We start from the raw sequence: 22,227 nt of genomic DNA, 5'->3' as shown, positions 1-22,227 counted from the left end.
AGGCAGATTTTAAATATGGACAACCACAGCAAAAAGGTGACTGATGCCATTTAATTTAAATCATCTGATCACTGCTTAGCTCACATGTAATATGGTTTTCAGAAGTTTGAGAAGTGATGAAGGATATTGCTGATAAATACTTCCACAGTGCTGCACCAGTTCGATTAAAAAAAGGTAGTGAACTTTCTGAAATTTACTTCTGAACACGTAGTGTGCAGTGAGAATTAGGAGGAAAGTTCTGAATCGCTACTTAATAAAGGAAAGATCAAAACAGAGATCAGCTACATACTCTAAACCAGTGCCAAGAAAAATCCACATGTATAAGTTCTGTCATTCTTTAATATTCAATGTTACATTCACTAAATAATAACCAACAACAGTTTACAATTAATAACAGTAAATGAAAAAATGAAAATCACCCTTATTTTTTTAAAAGATTCAATGAGCAAATCATTAGAAAAGTAAAAAAATGATGCTGCAATAACAGAAAACAACTTTTTTTTTTTTAAGCACAAGACAGGCACAAGTAGGTTACAGACAGCTGAACCTGAAATGCCTGCAGCATTAGAAGTGCCACACCTGAAACACAAGCAGCTTCATTTTTTAAACAACACAACATACCATTAAAAAAAGGCAAAACAGCTAAATATCCCATTTAGTAAACCGTCCACATTTGTCACTGTACAAGGAGTCTTGAGATTATCCAAAGACCACTGGATAAACAAAACTTCCAGATAAGAGACGCCTGTCCAAAGGCTTTGAAGAGATTGTAATTGAATCATCTGCAGCACAATTGTTTAATTTAGTGGAAACTCTCAGCAGCCTTCATATTTAACAGAGTGAGTTCACTGAATCAACGCAATGATCACTCGAAATTGAATACAATACTTTTGACCTATCTGTTATAAAAAGACATTTCTCACACTCCTGGATGCTGACAAAGGAAGCGATGCGTGCAGTTTTCAAGCAGATAAATAGAGAACTTCTGAGTCAGGTATCTAACCTGGGGGGAGGACAGACAGACCCAGTGGTCAACAGGATGGGATATCAAAAGGCATCGTCTGTATGACTTCAGTAAGCTATAAACTCCCATGACATAACAATTACTTCACATGAATTCTCCCCTCTCACCACTCAAGCAACCTCAGGGAGACAAGGCAGACACTATGGATACAGTGCCCTACAGAAGAGCAACATGAAAGACAAAATACCCAAAATATCACAGGACTTCACTTCCAGCCAGTAATGTGAGGTGGCTTGTTCAGGCACTGGTCAAATGAAGACATTTCCATGAATCTCTTAGGCAAAAGCATTTGACAGGTAGAAGGCACTTGGGCCAGAAGCACTTGTCTTTGTGCATGCTTTTGGGGCACCAGACTTGAAGTTAACTGCTGGGTAATCAGAGGTGGACTAGCAGACTACTGCTATCTTTTGAAGTCATTAAGTTTAAATGCATGGACTTTAATCAAGAGCAAATGAAATGGTATTGCCTGTCTGAGAGCTTGTACTCCAGGAGCCAAACCCAGTCCACCGGAGCAAATAACCCTCCCTAAAAAGGAGCAGGTTCTGCCTGTGGCAACACCACCTCTGCTGGCCATCGGGCATGTTACCAGACCTTGAGAGATGATGAAAAGACACAACTAAGTGTGCTGAGCAGTACTCCCTGTTTCCACTTCTTAGCAAGAAATTCAAGTGCTTGCTGCTTGCTTTGTTTTCATGTTCAGATGAATTTCTGAGCAGTTGTTAAAAGGTGCTGAAAGCTTATGGCAGGCAATTCTCATCTCTTACAGTCTCTATAAACATGCAGCAATAAAATCTTTTCACTCCATACTAAAGACAGCTATCTGCAAAGCACAACATGAACATTCAATTAAAGCAGGGTCAAACATAAGGTTCAGTGAGACAACCACAGGAGGGAACACCCAGGAAGCCTGGACATCTGCCTGGGTAACTGGGAAAGCAGAGAGGAGATGGCTACTTCAAAGACAGCTTACACAGAAACGGACAGCGCAACAAAAACCTCAGAAGGAAAGGACACCTCTGCCAACAACTCCATAGGAGCAGAAAAAAATCCAAACAAACCAAAACTAAGAAAAAATTCAAAAGTTGTATTCAAGAAGGGGATTTGTAACAGCTCAGGCAAGAGATTTACACCGCCGTCATAGCAGACAGAAACAGAAAAAGCAGTCGCTCAGGGTAAAAAGCTCCAAATAGTAGTAACACTGGATTTCTGTCTGATTTTTTTGCAGCAACACTAACCACAACAACACTGAATAAAAGCCCACAGAGCTACAACAAATCACAGGCGTGCTGCATTCAGGAAGACAGGTTATTAAAGTGACCAACATGTTACAAGTTCACCATATGCCTCCACCTGACGCAGGATTAATGGCAACATCATTCAACAGGACCACCTCCACTTTTGCTGTTAATAGGAAATTCCTTTGCTGTACCTTTGGTACAGGGGGACTGCCACACAACTTCCAGCTCATTTCCACCCAAACTGTAAGGGCTCATCAGTAAAGCTCACTACCCATGTTTCTGCTCCCTAGCCATGAGAGAAGGATCCCAAAGAACATCCATTCACTCACTCCTTCATCTGCCTTTGCAGACTGTGGAAAGACTAGCAGCTACTCAGTTCAGAAAGACAGGAGACGCAAAGCCAGATCCCACAACATGGAAACTGGTGTCAACCTTTCCCAGTTTCAGTTCAATTCCCCCTGGAGCAGTTCAGCTCCAGTCTGTCCCACAAAACTAGCAGCAGGATGATAAGGTCCAGAACATAGCTGCAAACAACCCTATGCCCAAACTCCTGCCCCTTCCATCACACTTATGTTCTATGATTTGCAAATCACTGTGAATACGGTAAAAATATATGCACACATATACATATCCCTTAAAGAGCTAAATATAGAAGACAGGGTAATCCACGCATATCAAAACCCCAAACTAAACAAGCAGAACCAAAAAATGGGCAAAATCTCTCATATGTCCCAGCTTTGCCCCATTTCTAACTTCACCCCTGAAAACTATGGTGACAGTAAAGCCTAGAACAACACGTGCTCATAGAATAAAGAAGCACAATTAATTTTTTTTCCAACATGTGCACCAAGACTTAATTAAAAAGGTGAGAAAGAAATTCATGCAATCGCCAGCGTCCTTTTCCTAGCTCAGAGTATCAGTTACAATGAATGGCGTGTGGCAACACCAAAAGAGAACAAGCAAACTATTATTTCTACACACAAAATGAAAACTTAGTGATTTATAACAGATAAGAAATACTTTTTTTCCCACAGCATAAAGTGAAAATTAGAAAATAGCCTCAAATAGATGTTATTCATGAAGAAAAAAAAAAGAGACCGGAAAAGATGAGCCATCATGAGGAGCAGGATGGAAATGCCATACCACAGGCGCCTAAAACCACCAGCCTCCTTCCGCTTCTTTTATCTTCATCCAGGTGTATTGCAAATGTGCATGTCGAGAAGTTAAGTTTTAGCAGTTTAAACTTTCTATTAGTTCCTGTGTACGGGCTAAGAAAGGAAGGAGTGTAAAGCAATTCAACTCTGAAATGCTGCTGCAGAACGAGAAGAGGTTTAAGTGGCTCCATCCCCAATAAAAGCCCCAAGAAAACCCTTACCAGTCACCGAGTAATGACCCTCATTGCCCTGAAAGGTTAGCAGGGGTGTGTAGGTTGTGGATTCAAAATGTGCTCAAGCCTTATGATCAAGCAGAGATTACCTTAAAAAGGATTGCTAAAAGGAAGAACATAACATGCCTCAATCTAAAGGGAGTTTTGCCGTCTTTACTTTTTTTTTTTAAATCCACAGAATGACGAACAGCTGACTGATCACTGTATGACAATTACAAAAATGCTCACCTTCATGGATCTTTTAAATAAATATTATAATACAGGAGTGACATTAAGATATCGCTACATTGTAAAGAAGAACATACTCAGTTCCAGACAATTACTGCCACAGAACATTATCTGGTATCATTTTTAATATCAAATGCCAGAATGGTTCCTAAACTTGAACCATATTCCACACCTGTCGCATTTCTGACTTGTCAAGTCATGGCTGCATGCATATCCCTGATCTGCCCACAGTAGCTTAAGACAAGAACTGCAATTTATAAAAGAGGAATCAGCCTTGTTCCCTGCAGTCTCCTAAACACCCAAATAATGCAGATCAAGATGCCCTAAACCCTTCGGGTGTTCAACCAAGAATAACGCCAGCAAAAGCACTCTCCTCAGCCACAAGCAGCAACATCAGGCTGCCACATTTCCCCAGCTTCCCAAAAACAGCTGCCCATATTGGGAATTTTGCTGTGGAGCCAAAACCAATGCTGGACCTTAGCACATCACTGCACTTTCAAGGAACGCCAGGAAAAAGCTACCCTGCACTCACCTGGTTGAAATTAAACACAGATCCCAAGCTAAGAGCAATCAACGTATCAGTCAGCATGTGCAAGAATCTGACTAAAATAACAACACTGATGTCCAAAAATCTAGAGATGTTTTGTAATTAATGACTCCTAACTTGCACTTGCTCGTTTTTGCTTACTGAGAGATATCTGTACTGCGGAAGTGAACAAGAACCAGCGCCACTTGCCTCTCCCACCATTCTCTCCTCTCTCCGAGGAAAATCAATGCTGCACTCCAGGCACTTCCCATTTCTGAAAAGCCAGTTACCACACGTTACTCAAAAAAGAAAAAAAAAAAAATCAGTCAAGCTGCACACGTAAACAGCATGCAGTTAACATTTCAGAGCCTTATTCAAAGGAACTAGAATGATCTTTAAATGATCTTGGAACTAGATGATCTTTAAAGGTCCCTTCCGGCCCAAACTGTTCTATGATTCTATGAAAGCAAAACCCACATTTCAAGCACCTGCATAAAAAACAGCAACAAACGTTTTCCCCTTTTCTGTTCTGTTAGAATAAACAAGTAATTTACCAAATAAACTATTAAGTTTATCCTCTTGTTCTTACGCATTCCTCAGCATAGTTCATCAGTAGCAGAGTTTGCAGAAAGGATGAGGTTTCTCACAGAGCCTGAATTCACACAGCATATCAGGCAAGACATCAGTGACAAGTGCACAAAATGAATCCTTAAATCCAGCCAAGATTTCTGAACAAAACAGTATCTGCAAGGAGTAGCAGTCCTTCCTTCCTGGCTTCAGTTTCTTGCACAGAAAGGTTAAACGTACCCATACACTACTCAGTACCTGTTAAGACCTATACAGAAAGAAAAAGCAACCAAGAAATGCAAGGAACTATAACACAAATATATCCTAGACCTGCAAGATTTTAATTATTCATATTTAGAAAAGAATGACAAAATGGAACTGGCTACAGCGCTAAGGAAACTTTCAATTGGGACAAAAGAAATAACCTACTTTCTTTATCTTATTAGAAAGAAAAACAGCATCTATGTATGAAAACCAAATGACAAGCTACATGCAAATCTCTGATTAAAATTCTGTACTTACATTTTTACAATATGGCTTGTCTACAAAAAAAAGGCAGAGGCAGTAGGTAGAAAATTCCAACTCTCCAAAATATGTTTTATGTAACTGTTAAATTTAGATTAGGAAGCAAATTATCTTGAAAGGTCTCCAGGAAATGTAGTACAGTAAAACCATTTAAATAGGTCAAATTTCATAGTCAACTGCCAGGGAAATTACGAAATATGAGTAGAGTTAATACAACCTTTCAAATAACTAGAGGAAGAGAGATCACTCGTGTTTGGGTTTTTTATTATTATTTTTTAATATCCTATCCAATCTCACAAAAAGGCTATATAAACTGGAAAAAACACCCTCTTGGAACTCTGGTTAGCGAAATTTGCTGCACTGAAAAGGTTTGAAAGGTTAAACAATTCACAGAAAAGGAAGTTTGGCAAAAAGAGAAACATTGTTCCTTTATTTCACTCTAGCCAGAAAATGTTAAAAAATTAATTATATATCCCTACTCTACTTAAACACCCCATAACAAAGCAACAACATCTATCCTACCCTCTCTCTTCACCCTCAAAATAAAGCCTCAAATTAATTGCCTCAAAACTGTACTTTTCTGGCTACTTTTTCACAGTAAATCTTGGTTAACATAATAACCTGTAATTCAACAAAGGAGGAATGCACCAGTTTTCAGAAGCAGGACTATCGGTGACAGCCAATTCCTTTGTCATTATGTAAATAATTCTAGTAGGCAAGAAACCGCATCTTAGAGAAATCCAGCTAATAACATGGGGCTGTATGGAGTGCAATAGCAACCAGACAGTCTCAAACTCCCTTTTCCTTACATGTTGCCTGTTCATATAAGGTAATTTGGCCGTTGCCATAAGGACACTGACTGTGGGTCCGAAAATGGGGCTGGGGATTCCAAAATATCATCTTCCAGCGTGATTTAGCCCTGAAATAGTTAAATTCTAGACTGAAGTCAGCTGATAGATCATAAAACTAGGATGAAGAAACCCCAAACATAATCCACCCTCCGCATTCATTTGTGGATTATGGGCCAAAAGGGAACCCTGACATCATTTCATGTGCCCTTCTATGACAATGATTCATCATTTGGTCTAGTGCGAAGCACTTAATGCCCATCATTTTGCTTTGTGAGTATAAAAAGAGGGTAAGTGATGCTACTTCACATTTATAGCGTGCTTTGACGATACAATAAAATACAGCACACCCTAAGTAGAACTGCCTTTCCCACCTTGAAAACAGAAGTGCAGCTTTTAATTTCTGGTGCTGCATTCATGCATTAAACCACTGAAATGACAGGGGGGCAAATTTCCACCAGAGGCCTTCAGCTACATCACCTCATGACAAATGGCTTGTTAAAGATCAGAAATCCTCCTCAGAAGAGCAAATCATCAGCAACACGTGCAGCACCGCCATTACCTCCACTGAAACTCTTTCCAAGAGGCTAGAAAGAAATTTAATTGCATTTCTCTTTCTTCCTTTTGCTTTCCTGACACTTGGCAGAGACCAAGCAGCCTTATTTTCATCCTTGAAGCAGGCTGCACGAGTCAGCCTGTACACAGGGCAGGGCAGCCAGGTGGGCCAGGCTGACATGGAAACATTCCTGCCCATTAAACACCGCACTGTGGCTTTAGGATTTGCATCCTGAAGACAATACCAATCCAGACAGAATAAACTTAAAAAATAAAGAACATCAGATTGTCATTAATTCAAGCAAATACACCAATGTGTACATGATTCTGCTTCTCTTTGTTTTCAGCCCTCGCAATTACTTTCCACTCCTGAACACAACATTGTTTTCACACCAGCTGTTTATTGACAAAATTATTGTTTTCCTAAAACAGTAGTAGAGGTTTGGACACAAAAAAAGGGACCTATTTCATTTAAAATATCATACTGATTTTAAGCAAAAGCCTGCTTTTACAATAAAATAAAAAAGATGAAAGAAAAGGATTTTCTCCTCTCAAACCACAATCAGCCTGGCACTGCCTCACACACCTGAGGAATGCCTGCCTGGCCATGGCCCAGCAAACACTCATTGCCCACCTCCCTGCTCCTTGCCCACCTTCAGGCATCGCTGCAGGTGCAAGGCTAAAACGAGGGCACAACCCTCAGGAAAGGGTACTGCTGCCCTCAGCAGGGCACAGTACTCGGCATGGCTGCTTGTCCGTGGCTGAGGGGTCACAACACCGCACCAGGGCTCCTACTCTGCCTACCTCACAGCCAGGAGGGATCTCCCTGAGGCAGTAACAAAGTCCCCAGTGCCATGAAATGGGCAACAAGTTCCCAGCAAGAAACTCACAGAGACATTAAACACATGGGCATCTTGGAGAGCACCACTATTCTGGCGACCAAGCAGCAGGTCGATGCCAGAGGCCAAGGTGGCAGGCAGGCTCCCAGGGCAGGGAGAAGCCTGGTGTCACCAGAGGCAAACCATCACAGCTCTTGCTTCCTCAGGCTAACGTCACACAAACAAACTCTCTCTTGTCAGGCTGTATGAAGCCACGGTGGCTAATTGATCCCTGAAGGAAACCCCCAGGAGGCAGAGGATAGCTTGTATACAGCCCTCTAACTACACACATGCACCAAGTGTCACAGAAAAGCATCTGCCCAGCTACGCACACTCAGGGAGTTCGTCTGCTCCAAAGAGTGCTCAGCAGGGGAGACACAGTTACTGATGGCGTGTGGTCTGTTTTAGAGGGCTCCCTCAGAAGAAAACTCATCCCTAACACTAAGGTATCTAATAACAAAAGGGCAAAAGTAAAAAGAAAACCCCACAAGCCCACGTGTACTCACTCGACACAAACAAAACTAAGCATAATGTGCGCTTTGATGAAAGACTGTGCAGGCATACTGCTACTAAAAATTGGCCAGTACCAGGTCATCACATCCAGTGCTAAGCTGGGTAAACAAGGAGCCCAGAAGTCCTTCCCACCCTGGGGGTTTGACACCCAAAGATGGCCACGTGCGCTGCATCTGCAAGGAGACTGCAGTCACGGGCGTGCCAAACGCCAGCGAGAAACACGAGCAGCATGCACACACTTCACCAATATGACTGAGCAGAAAAACCTCGGAGAGCATTTAGCCGGGCTTTCTATTTTAAGAACTGGTATCATTCACGTTACCTTGCCTCTGAGTATATTGCTGTCTCTACTGTGTCTACTCTCACGATAAGCTCATGTTAAGCAAGCACTGAACGCCCTGACATTTCAGAGCTGCGGCGCAGAGCAGCCATACATCACGCAGGGAGCCTCTGGCAAAGCAGGCAGCTGCATCCAGGTCTTCCAAGTGCATATCTAGCAGCCTCACCACTCACTGCCCTTCCTGCTGATACACACGTGGAGTTAAACAGAAGAAAAATCACTGGGAAGCACTAAGTCACCAAGCATTGTCATGCTGTCACATAGTGATCAAATTGCACTGCAGCAAGGGGAGGGAAGTGTAAAAATAAAAAAAACAAAAACAAACCACAAACAACCTGCAAACCCAGAAGCGTCATTGCTTAACTGAAAATCACGCAATAATCAGTATTGAAATGTAGTTGAAATGAAGCTGACACTTTGCTCTATCTGCCTGATTGACCCAGCAGTTGCCCATTCGTATCTGTTTCACTGCTGTCCAGCTGTACTACTGAATGCTTTCATACAAAACACAGGTAAGGAACCAGTATCACAGGTAGGAACACAGGCAGGGAATAGTATCAGAGGAAAGAAGGACCTGGAAATGTATGCGCTATTTGGGATTGAGAAAAACAACTTTTCTATTAATATCATAGGTAACATCCCTAATCTCATATCCTGCAAGATACTCACTTAAAATAATCAGTTAATTTTTTGGTACTTGCTAATAAAATAAAGTAGGTTTCACTGTTCTCGGTTTGTTTTGGTATTTATTCCCAAATCTCAAAACACCAATATGAAAAACAGCAGCCTGCAATAAATACTTTATCCGCTTTGACTCATTTATTTCTTGCTTTGAAGAGGTTAAGCGCTTTGCTGCAAAGTTCTGCATCACTAACAAAACTTAAGGATTGCAAAAGGCAGAAAATATTAAGTTGCAGCTTTATATTCTACTCAAAGGATAAGAGAATGCAAGAACAAATATCTTCCTATAGGAAACATCAAGTCTATGATTTCTTTCCTCATCTGACAAGAAATGGTTCTCTTTACAAGTGAAAACAAACATTCTGGATGGTAAGGCTTTTGTCAAAGGAAAAAAGGGGCACTGAGGGGATCATTGGACAGGAACAATTAAGGGGAATGTACTGTCACAGCCAAGACTAAAAATATTTGCCAAACTCCAAATAATTGGTTGAATACTGACATCCTACTATATTTTCTAGCATTTCACACATGACACGTTTATACGTAATCGCACTATTATTTTAGTTCTCCATGTCAAAACTTCAAAACATGAGGAGAAATTTACTGCAAGATTCATTAAAGCACTTTTTAAGTTTAAAGAAACTTTTTAAAAAGAAAATTTGTTTTAATAACTAGTGAACTTAAATTACTTTTAATGGGCAGTCAAATTAATGTTATGTGTTACAATCTGTAATATTTAACACACCAAAGATGTCGAGGGGTCTCTTAGTCAGACAGATTTATATCAACATAAATAGCATTCCAGGTTCACCCAAATCACCAAACTGAGGTGGGAGAAGACATCGTCGAACAGACACTGTGACTGACTGATATTTGTCCATTAATAAGTACAGAGCAAAGGCAAAACCAAAATTATTAGGGTTTTTTCAGTCATAAAGCAAGGTGCAGCAATGATAAAATCGACAGCAAATTTTCCCTCTGGGGCTGATGCCACTCTTGAAATGGCAAGCGAAGGATGATCATATTTTCCCAACGTTTCTAAAATGTCACATCTTGTTTGAGAAAGCAGCCAAGAAGTGGGTCCTAAAGACCACATAAGGTCCAATCTCTCATTAAACAGCCAAGTTGAAGCCAAAGTACTCCTACATTTTTTGAACGAGGAGACATACTGATCAGGACTGACCATTAACAAACAGTTCTCTAAATTCTTCCTTCCTCTTCCCTCCCATTGACTAAAAAACTAAGATTAAAATGAGTAACACTTAACCACCACACTTCTACTGTTCCTAGTGGAAAGAGCGTCCTACTCAAGCTGTGCTAGAGCTGAGCGAGTAAACGAAGGTGTCTCTTTTTTGGCACGGGAAAAAAGGGTGCTGCTCTATCGGGTGGATCACTAACTGCACTGGTACTTTAATAAGTAGAGTCAAAAAGTAGAGGAAAATACTATCCTTTCCATCCTATGAGGATAAGAAACTATTACAGCTGACTTTCTGAGCTGCAGGGGTGTAAGATAATGAATCTGGCTCCAAAGATGATCCCTTTGTCCACTCTCTATTCCTGTACTGCAATGACTGGAAAAGCCTATGAGTCGTAGGAACATCTTTAGTTACAGGTAAGAGCCCACACCTGCTGCAATTGCTGCACCTGAATCCCATGCTGTCAAGACCTTCTCTGCTGAGAAACAGGAAGAGAAAAGGAAAGGTTACAACTGAAAATGCAACTATAAAATTGAACAAAAAAAAAAAAAAGGGGTGGTGGTGGAAGTGTGGGATGGAGCACACAACAATAATAACCTGCAACTGTAGAATACCTTTACAGAAGAGTCTCTCTTAAGACTTCACAACACAATGCAGAACTTGCAGTCGACATGTTTTGTATATGAAACTCCAGATGGTAGGAGTGCTTTCTATAAACCTGTTAAAAAAAACACCTCCTGTGCAAGCTCCTGCCCTGCGCAGTTGCAGGGCGTGGCGCAGGGTGCAGCCATACAGGTTACCCTACAGCTGAAAGAAAGCACAACTGAACCCACACAATAAAGCCACTTGAGGCTCCTCTTACACCATCCACCTCCCCAGCTCTGCTGCACCTGAAGTGACCAGTTGCTCATACTGAAGCTGTGACCCGGGAGCAACTCGGGCATGGTCCCTCCACTCCCTCAGCTCTCCCTGCCAGGGAGGCCGAGTGCTGGTGCCCACCCCAACACCAATAATGGCTCCCAGTTAATACACACATAGCCACGCCACAGCACCTGCAGGACACTTCTGAAAGGTCTGAAGTAGTTGAAAACATATATAATAATTGAATGCCTTTACAAAAGAGGTCCTTGGGCATTCCCAAATCAGCTGTAGCAAAAATTATTTTACAATGAGAACACCATAGAGAGTTGCGCGTTGAAACAAGAGAGGCATCTTTCTGGCAGGATTCAAGAGCAGTGGTGACAAGCACAGATACAAGCATGTCTGGTTTTATTTGCTACACGGACAAAGCTTTACGGATGAGCAACACTAGATCACTCATTTGAACCTCTCCCTCCAGCACCAATGGAGAAAGAGTATTTATAGAATGTGAACCTCCAACTACAGCTGTAAGGGGAGGGAACGCCATGGATAGAGGGTAAGAGATTAAACTGTATGAAACTACGCAGGTGAGAAAGGAGGAGGCAGAACAGGAGAGAACACTGCCACAAGGTATGAAGTGAATAGGATGAAGAGGTCACTCACTGCTTCTTATGGCCCAGAAGACAAGGGACATGCAAAGTTATCCATTAAACTTAAGAGGAATTCATTAGGAAGAAAAAAAAAGGTAATTTTGTACAAAATTACGTAGAGAAACTCAGTGCGATGGGATGTCACTGAAAAGTAAACAGATTGAAGAGAATCAGGCAAATGGAGGACAAGGGCTATTAAACACAATAGGTCATACCAACCTGCCGGAAATCCCAAAGTCAAAATTTTACAAGAAACAGAGTCTATATGAGCTTTACAATGCTTTCTTTCCGTAGGTCTCCACCGCTGATCATTATCAGAGACAGTAATAGGCCTAATTCAGCCAGAGAGCTCATCTGAAACCAGACTTACTCATAACAGTTCACTGATGTGAGACAGGTATTTTTTTTTCTTAAATATAGAATCACAGAACGTCCTGAGTTGGAAGGGACCCACAAGGATCAGAGTTCAACACCTATCCCTGCATTTGACAATCCCAACATTCACACCACGTGTATGAGGGTGTTGTCCAAATGCTTCTTAAATACTGTCAGGCTTGGCACCGTGACTGCTTCCCTGGGGAGCCTGTTCCAGTGCTCCACCACCATCTGGGTGAAAAGCCTTTTCCCAATATCCAACCTAAACTGCCCCCGGCACATCTTCCTGCTGTTACCTCAGGTCCTATCACTGGACACTAGAGAGACGATATCAGCTCCCCCTCCTCCTCCCAACCTGACCTCTGTGGACTAGAGATCACTTAGGTGGTCCATAAGGCAAATATAAGTATTGAAATGAGTATGTTTATCAGGCAAGATCCTGATTAGTATGAGCACAACAAGCAGAGATTCTGATAGCTGACACACTGTTGCCCTGAACAGTTTGTTAATTGCTGTTCACAGTAGAGAGCTATTTTGGTCAAAATGATTAAGTAAAAGATTAGATCATTCCCCAATGTGCTAGAGTTGTTGCCTTTTTTTTTCTTTAAAGACAAATTAAATAAACATGCTGTGCAAATACAGCCTACATGCACATTAGGGCACTATCCATTCAGGATTTTGTTTTTCTTTTCATTCTTCTGGGTTCTCCAAGAGAAAAAGCATCCTGGAACAACCTGAAACATGTGTGTAGGTGCACACACAGAGAAGCTCCTGCAGCAACTCATAAATCCGTGCAAAGAGAAAAGCACCTGACTTTCCAGACTGCCTTTGGAGGTACAGGTATGCCTTCTACGCACAAAAGACTTTAGTCTTAAAAATCACCATTATGCATTGTTAAATTCACTGGTGAAACCTCCCTCAGCTTCATACAGCTATTAAGGAACTGTTTTACAAAAACAACTGCTTTGAAATTTGTTAAGTCTTTGTTTGCCTTGCCATTTTTAATATTTGCCGCAAAGTAGCAGAGAGATAGCTATTTTTATCTATTCCCAACTCCTGCGAATCTAAACCCAACATGAATATCCACCAGCACACGTAGCTACAAATGCTGTATTCCATTCTCTAGGTACTGCAGTCAAGCTTACGCAAAGCTAAGAGAACACCAAAGAGAATGTGCTGGAAGGACTTAAAAATGGCTAGATCAACTTTAAGCTATGGAAATTTAAAACAATAAAACCCACCACAAACAACAAAACAAAAAAACTCCTTGAAACCACCAAAACCACACCACAAAATCAAACAGGCTGTGAGACTATCTCAAGACCCAAAATCTTTATAAGTATCCAGAACGAGAACATATAATAGCTTGACAGTTAGCACTTTTACAGAGCAGGAAAGACTTGAATTATAGCTTGCCTAAGCTGACCAGTGCGTTCTTTTAAGCAATACGTTAGTAAGCAGATAGATATTTAATACAGAAAAAACACAGAGAATCATAGAACGGTTTTGGTTGGAGAAGACCTTTAAGATCATCGAGTCCAACCATGACACTACACCACGCCCCCAAGTACAACATCTACTTGTTTTTTAAACACCTCCAGTGATGGTGACTCAACCACCTGCCTGGTCAGTCTGTTCCAATGCTTGATAACCCTTTCAGTAAACAAATTCTTCCTTGTGTCTATGAAATTATTCCTTTGGTTTTTATTTCCTCCAAGGCTTCTACTCTGCAGAGATTCAATACCTTTAATAACTAGACTTTTAATTTCATGTCTGAAGTTTAAGAATCCACTACACTTCCTTTTTTCTGGATAACTAGCATGGTCTTCTCATGTGACTTCTTACAGGTTTATTATTTCAAACTTTTCCAAGATACACATCTGAAGTTATTCTGCCTCTCTCATCACTCACATGGAAATAACCCTAAACCTGCAGCCAGCAGTGTGTTGCTGCACACTTGAATTCTGCAAACCGAACTCTTAAAAACCTACTTAGAAAAAAATAACTATACATAAACTTTTGTTTGTAAAGCCCAAACATGATAGCGACCCATTTCATATAAGCTATTAATTTTACTAATCAAATCTGAGGTTGTGTTTTCCAACTGCAATGGCAAAACACGTTGCATTGTAGCCCTGCTAACAGTACAGAATCAGGTGGGAGGAGAGATTGATGCTGGTTTTGTGTAGAAATGCATCGCTAAGTCCTGACCCCTTGAAGGCAAAGGGATGGTGCAAGAGTTGTCAAGGCCAAAGCTCTATTTGCAGAAAATCAATGGGTTATGCACGATAGCAACTGCACTCAGATGTTCAGAGCCCAGTTGGAGTCTGTAGATCTGATCTCTAAATTCCCAGTATCTGACACTGAAAACTAGAAAGAAAACACTCCCACCTCCCTTTTTTCTTAACAGTTAAAGCAGAAGCAAGCTTTGAAGTACATGTCTTGAAATTGAGATGACTGCATCTCTTCTCTTTGCCACTCTTTATGATCTTTGATAGCCAGCCAAATGGCTCAGCTTACCTTCATTTTCCACATCAGCCCAAAAGTTGAATAAGTAATAAAACTTGAATCAGGAGAGGGCTTTATAATCACAGTAGAGACATGCAACAGAGACCGGCTACCTCGGTTCACTGGACAGCTTCAACAAGGCTTCATAATGAGGTACAGGTGTTGGCACTAATTAGGAATACCCAGCTCACCGCTGACATCAGCCCCTCAAAGCAATGACTGCACTTTAATCCTTTAAGCCACATAAAAGAAAAGCAGAGAGCGGGCGGACAAAAAAAAAAAAATCTCTGAAAACGCCTCTGCAGGACTGAAATATTTTTGCTTACTTAAGGAGAAAAAAAATAGAAGTGTCACAAAACTGCAGGAAGTTTTCTGTGAAGTAACTGAGTGCATAAAGAAGCTAAACCTTGTGTACAACCAGAGTTTTTAATTTTAGGAAGGATATCACCGTGTACAGCATGTATTCATCACAACTATCAACATTTATATCCAGAAAAGAAGCACAGAATGAAAAGGAGTAGAAGAGGCACATATAAATATTGTGGTAAGATAAAATTACTCCATCTATGCCTACCAGCGTTGCAAGCATCATGGGGTACATCAAGACAGAACTTAACTGAAATTGTTACAAGTTCTGTAGGCTGGACCCTCATTGTTAACAACTTCTTTTATGACTTCCTCTCCTTTAAAATGCTTTATATTCCTTTAAAACCCACAAGGCTTTTATTTAAAAGGTGATATCTGAATGCTGAGGGTATATAGGTTCAATTTACACATTGTAAACACCAACACAAACTTTTTTTTTTTTCAATATCAGTTCCTCCTTCACTTACATGCCAGGTCATGAGGTAGATGTTTTCGCTTCAGTTGATGACATCACAAGCTCCTAAAAAAATGAAAGGAGTGCTATTTAGGTGGTAGGAGTGACATCGGGCATTTCAGCTACAATTCAATTTTTGGCAAGTAAGTGAAGGTTGTATTACATTTTTATTGCAGTTTTCCCAAGAAAATGATACCTCCATAATATAAGCCTTTACATTCCATAATTCTTACTTAATATATGGAAAAACTAAATGCATCAGCTGTATGTACAGATACTACAATATAAATATACAAACTATTGCAATTAAAAGTAAACTCATACGAATAATCTAAAAGTTGACTTTGCCATCCTCTTAAAGTGAACGGGAACCGACTTCACCAGTACCAATACAACATGTTAATCAGTACGTTCTCTGTCCTGTTTTGAGAATCCAAAACAAAGTGTTCAGGTAGCTCCACAACATTCAGCTGACTTAAGGGGCCGATTGCTCCAAATATGCTGATACTTAGTTCCTTCTGAAGGGTCTTGTACAAGCTGAGCATGCTTATAAATTCATAGGAGGGCAAACAAAAAACAAGTACAGAGGGAAAGCTCCCTGTGGCTCCTGCCTTAATTCCTTCAGACTTCTCCTTGACAATCCTGGATAGCTCAGCTTCCCTGGCAGGGATTCTGCTTACTCACCCTTTTGAATCTAGCCTGGAGCCTTGAGCAATATTAAGTACAGGATTAGAAGGCTGTTTTCACTCCACCAACTGTCTGCATTCCCTTCCAGCAGAATCATGTACATGTATGTTTTGCGTCCTATTGTAATGGACATGGCAAAAGCATTAAAGTTGTTACACCCAACAGATTAGTTACAGCACTCCTTGGACCAAGCAGTCCACCCATGCCTTAGAGTAAAAGGCTAACAAAAGCAGAGCTGCTTCAAGCTAGAGAACAAAGCTTTAAAGAGCAGAAATTCAGGTGAAAACCAATGAACGAGTAACTGCATAGCTTGCCAGAAAAATAAAAAGGGGGGACGGGGAGATAGCAATGTCTTTCTAACTGAAGTAAGGCAGTTTCTGGCCAAAGTATCAGCACTAAGCTGTAACACTTCTGCTTCTCCACCCATCTGCAGTACAAGAAAAGGATACCACCACCCATCCACTGAGGAGTGGCACAGATTCTATTACTTAAGAACTATTGTTGCTCAACTTACATTGTGGCATCAAAGGAAAACATTTCCTTACAATAGGGTAATAGTGGGAGGGGAACACACCATATATTATAGCTCCTGTATGTTCACCTCACGAAATCTTAAAGTTTTGGCTCTGTTTATTACCTTTGGTTTAAGGTTTTGCCTTTGGGGGGTTTGTGTTTGTGTGTTTTGGAGGGGTTTTTTTTGTTTGGTTTTGGTCTTTTTCTTTTTAACCACCCCAGTTTCCTTCTCCTCCCATGTCCTTGTCAGTCTCTGGCTATACCTCACATTAAGCAATTAATTTTGAGCAACGCACGAAGATCTGTAAATCAAAGCGGTACCAGAGCCAAGGTTGCCAAAACATGAATCATGCTTGAATCACACTACGTGGGTCGGGTTTTTCACTTGAGATAAGCAGATACATTCCGCCACCACCACCACCACACACACAGCCTGAAGCGATCCACAGGGTCCCGGAGCAGGAGACAAGTGCACTTGGCACAAGCATCAATGGGAGCCTCCAGTTTCCATCCAGAGGTACCCAGCTCGTGCACAGCAGAAACATCATGTGCCTAGCTGATACACAGCAAGTGGGGGTGACTGAGGGACTCACTTTACAAAGCCCACTGCCGCTTTGCCACAAAACTTCAGTGCTAATGCCACCTCTACCCTCCAGTAAAGAAATGCCAAGAGCCCCACCCACAAAATGCACTAAGGGATGGAGGGCAAGGGAAGACAAAGTAAATAATAAATAAAAGGCTGGATAAATTATTCAAACATGGCTTCCAACAATTTTTTCTTACGAGATGTTTCAATATGATTCTTCACTGTCCTGACTGAACCCCTTTAATGTAACTTTTCCATAGAAACACAAGCAAAGCCCTGGTTGTGGCAGCTCAAATGGCATCATTAAAATGCAACACAGCCTACAACTTTTAAGTGTGAACAAAACCACAGCTTTTGCCTCCCAGCTGAGCCACAAAACTAATATATTTTTGAACTCTTTATTAAAAACACATTTGTTTGTTCAGTTAAATGCCAAGATGAACTTTGAAATATCAAAAGGTTCAACTAAAAATTTTTGCTTCTCTAACCCTTACACCATATAGCCATAATATTCAGTCTCAACTTTACTTATTTCCACATACAAATATACAAAATAACATGAAAGATACAGCTGACCGCCAAAAAACACCACTTCTCTTCCCCCTGCTTTTCTTTCTTTTTTTTTTTTTTTTTTTGGAACATCAGTCCTAACACACTGCTTCAGAAAAATTAGACTAATTTACCTCAAATTAATGAGCAGGGGGCTCCTCACTAGTAGGTTAAAAAAAGAGTCCTCCCCAGCCTGCAAGGGTGAAAATGACAACCCCCCAATCTCCCCGTCAGCAGCAAGTTCAGGAGCAGGTAAAGAACATGCAGGAGATGATCGCCCTTCTATCCGCACACATTTTGCACACAGACTCCACATTTCTACTCCCTCAGTACATTTAAAAAGCAATGGGGCAGCAACAGAAACGGTGTCACAGAGAAAAGGAAAAAAAAAAAAGAATTTATAGGAACTTTGAAGGACAACAGACTCAGAAAACAAAACTTAAACACACAGAAGCTTTTCATAAATATTGCCTGGAAACTAAGCGTCATCAAGGCGAAAAGCATCGTGAAGATTTATTTCTTAAAAAACAACTTTTGACAACAGAAAGGCATTTGGACAAAGACCTGTATTTGCAGTTATCACTAGTGTTACACTATCATTCAGTCTGTAAACAACCACAGTACTTACCCACAGCCTGGCCTCCAAAACAAGAGCTGTGCTAGCTGACAACAGTGCCTCGTGCTTCTCCCCTCAACCTCCCCCCTCGATGCAATGTCATTTTCAAAAAACAGGTAGTTGCAGAAAAAAAGACCTGCTAGGGTCCTGGAAAAGGGCACCAAAACAGGACCAAGAGCTCACAGTGTGCTTAACAGAGGTTCTGCAGTCTCTCCAGGCAAGCCTCTTCCCCTCTACATGACCCTTCCTGCTAGAAAGCTTGTCCCGGCGCTTAAAGTCTTCCTCAACACAACTCACACCCTTTATCAGATCTTTCCCTGCACTGGACCCTGAAGAGACTGTCCCTTTCTTCTTTATACAGTTAGCCTCACATATGAGCACTACACTTGTTAGCAAGACCTAGCTTTTTTCCAGACTAAATGAAATCCAGTTCTTTCACCCTCTGTTCATAGGCCATGTTTTCCACACTCCTGACTCTTCTAGTTGCTGCTCTCCACCACCCTTTCAAAGGCTGTCACACGAAGCCACTATGAAGTTGCAATGCTCAAATTTGGGCTTCCAACTGAACCCTTCCCTACTTGGAAAATACTCTTTTCTTGTGACAGATACACATCCTTTTCTGCCATTTGAGTCCCAAATAACAACTCTATGTACAAACTCCAGTGCCTTTGCTTTTGCAACAGCACGACCCTGTTGCCTCACGTTCTGGCCATGAGCAGTGATTACTGCTGGGCCCATGGCTCGTGGCCTGCAGCCAAACACTCTTACTGCAGAGCTGCCCCTCAGCCCCCTGCTCAGCCCCACTCAGCCCCTCCTTCCAGATGACTTCTCCAATTTGTTAAGTCAACTCTTAAGTTCAAAGCACCTTCTCAAACAGATATGCAGCTCTGCCTAGTTTCATCCAGGTATTTAACGAGCAGAGTCTTCATTCTTTCATGCACATCATTAATGGCAAATATTAATTAATACTGGACATAGGAGAGACCACTTGAATCTCACCAAATTCACCTGTCTTGTTTCAAACTAATTAGTAACTATCTTTCGGTTTCCTAAGCAGCCATTCCTGTGAGCATTCCACCTAATCCACGCACATTTCCTTAGCTTGCTTCTGAAAACACACATTGTCCGATAACTCGCATCATCTACTGTGTGATTCGCACCTTACAAATTATGATCAAGACTGAATTAGATAGCTGGTCTTGTGACGCTTCATATCTCCTCCACAAGTAATCCAAAGGATATAACAATTGCCTATGTGATAAAGGTATCAGAAAATCATTTTATTATTTCCAGCTTTTACAGACTGTTTCAGATATCTAACACTTGTAGCCAGCTCCCCATAGACTACCAGCAACGTTACACAGACCCTCTTACAAAAGGTAGATTTTAATACTACCAAGACAGCACAAGAAATAAAGCCACTAGTTTTCAAGATTATACATGAATTATAGTTTGAAGTAGGAAGGTAACGGTACTCTTCCCCTTACAGTTCTGCGAAACTTGGAATAGGAATATGTGTTCAAATACCAAATGAATCTTATTTAACTGAAGAGATACTTCCAGGCAATGCTTATCCTACAGGGACTCATAAGTAGAAAAGACAAAGTCACTAAGGCTTAAGCAAAGTCTTCTCAAATCCTTACTAAGTATTCATAACAAACAGGGTTGTATTTTTGCTTGTAATAAACTGTGATCTGATGAGCTCTTCACAAGCTTCTAGCAGTACATACTACAGCAAACATTCAGCAGCTTCTCAATTTCTACCTCATTTCCACATCGGCTTAGCCAAAAAAGTAATTGAGTATAAATTCATAATGTCATTGTAAAACTCTAAAGATAGCCCATCTCACCTTAAGGTACGTGAGAGACACACAAAGCATCTAATGAAGCCTGCAACTCTCTAGGACCTTCGCTCCCTTCCACTGCCATAAAAATTTCATTACACCTTTACTCAGCGACAAGCCTATTCTTAATAATAATCAGCGACTTCGTAATCCCCAGCAACCAATTAAAATTTGCTGGGAAAACAATTTCCCACAGCAGCTTATCCCATTTTCAGGCAAACAATGCAGCATGATGGCTAGAAGGATAGGTTTCATAAGGCAACTAACAAGTAACATCAAGCCGTTTTATGAAACGCTTTGAAGCCATGGGCCCTTAGGCACTCGGCTGGTGACCCAGCGCAGCAGTCGTTTAGCACGTGTACTGCGCCAGCCATTCTGCAAAATACGCCAAACTTCTTATTCAGTACTTGAAATTACTAGTTACATAATATAATTGACATATACATGAAAAAAAAAAAAAGCGAGTCAGGGGCTGAAACAACTGCCCTGAAGGGAAAAGACACACGCACAGGATTTAACTTAAAACACCCGAAGTTGTTTATATTCCTCACAGCACAGGTCTGTAAGAAATCAGATGTAACAAGATAAATTCAAGGAAAAAATGCGTTTAGGCTTACCATTAAGGAAGTGTCCTGACAGCCAGAACTGCTGGTCCATATTCCCATGGGAAGCATTGGAGGCTGCAGCTCTTGACATTTAAACAAAGATTGGACAAGAGTCCTGGTAGCTGCACTGCCAAGACAACATGCTCCAGCTCAGCATTTCTCAAACCAGCCTGAGGGCAAGGCAACAAATGGGACAAACGGGACCCAAGTATAAAGAGGGAGACTACACAAAGAAGTTTGCTGGGCTCGCCTGTGCTGAGGACTGCACAGAGCCACACAGACAAGTTGCTATGGAGCAGCCAACATTGTGCATCAATCCCTCCAGATTACACACACGTATACCGCTGCACGCTGGTGAAAGAATAGCAATCCCAACCAAATAGTTACCCCAGCCTTACCTCTCTCTTCCCTACATCAGATACTGAGGGATATACAGACATCAAGAGATGCTACAGCGTACAGCTGCATGAAAGGACAGTTACCGCACACTAGTTCAGGTATGTGTTTCACTTTTTCAGGACAAAATGTAAGGAGATGTATTACTTCAGCCTGTTACAGAATGCTCCTCTCTTCAAAGAGTGGCTACTTTCCACAGCAGGTCGCACTGCAATGTGGAGGAGTATAGCAGAAAGAGATCATAAATGCATGAGGCAGAAGAAGAGAGCCAAACCACAGAATCATATAGAGTGTATACATATATATATATATATATATATATAGAGAGAGAGAGAGAGAGAGAGAACAGAATCATCGAATGGTTTGAATCGGAAGGGTTCTTAAAGATCACCCAGTTCCAACACCCCACGATGGGCAGGGACACCTTCCACTAGGTCAGGTTGCTCAAAGCCTTATCCAATCTGGCCCAGAACAGCTCCAGGGATAAAAGTACTGTGAAAAGGTAGGATGCTTCCTGAATCCACAAAGCCTGGAATGGGTTACAGGCAGAGGTAACAAATTTATTTGGTGCTACCTACTGGAGCACCAAATGGAGCTGAAGAACATGGCTATGAGCCACAGATCAGCAAAATCAGGCTATTTATGAGAATCTGGAGCCAAAAATATAAATCCAGTTTCTGAGGAAAAGGAACGCTATATGTCTTGCCATGA

The 22,227-nt window shown here is 41.2% G+C and overlaps 1 protein-coding gene across 4 annotated transcripts in view; it reads right to left on the bottom strand.

Annotated features, from left to right (window-relative positions):
• JADE3 (jade family PHD finger 3) overlaps positions 1 to 22,227 on the bottom strand; it is a 71,161-nt gene that overhangs the window by 36,981 nt on the left and 11,953 nt on the right. For 2 of the 4 annotated variants that reach the window (XM_054088136.1, XM_054088130.1), the window contains one exon: positions 15,734 to 15,786. The exons of the other annotated variants lie outside the window; for them this stretch is intronic. The gene's annotated coding sequence lies outside the window, so the exon portion shown is untranslated. The remainder of the gene's footprint in view (positions 1 to 15,733; positions 15,787 to 22,227) is intronic. 4 annotated transcript variants of the gene reach the window in all.

Source organism: Cuculus canorus, chromosome 1 (genome assembly GCF_017976375.1).
Source record: "Cuculus canorus isolate bCucCan1 chromosome 1, bCucCan1.pri, whole genome shotgun sequence".
Lineage (NCBI taxonomy): Eukaryota > Metazoa > Chordata > Aves > Cuculiformes > Cuculidae > Cuculus > Cuculus canorus.
This window is presented reverse-complemented; position numbering and strand designations above follow the sequence as displayed.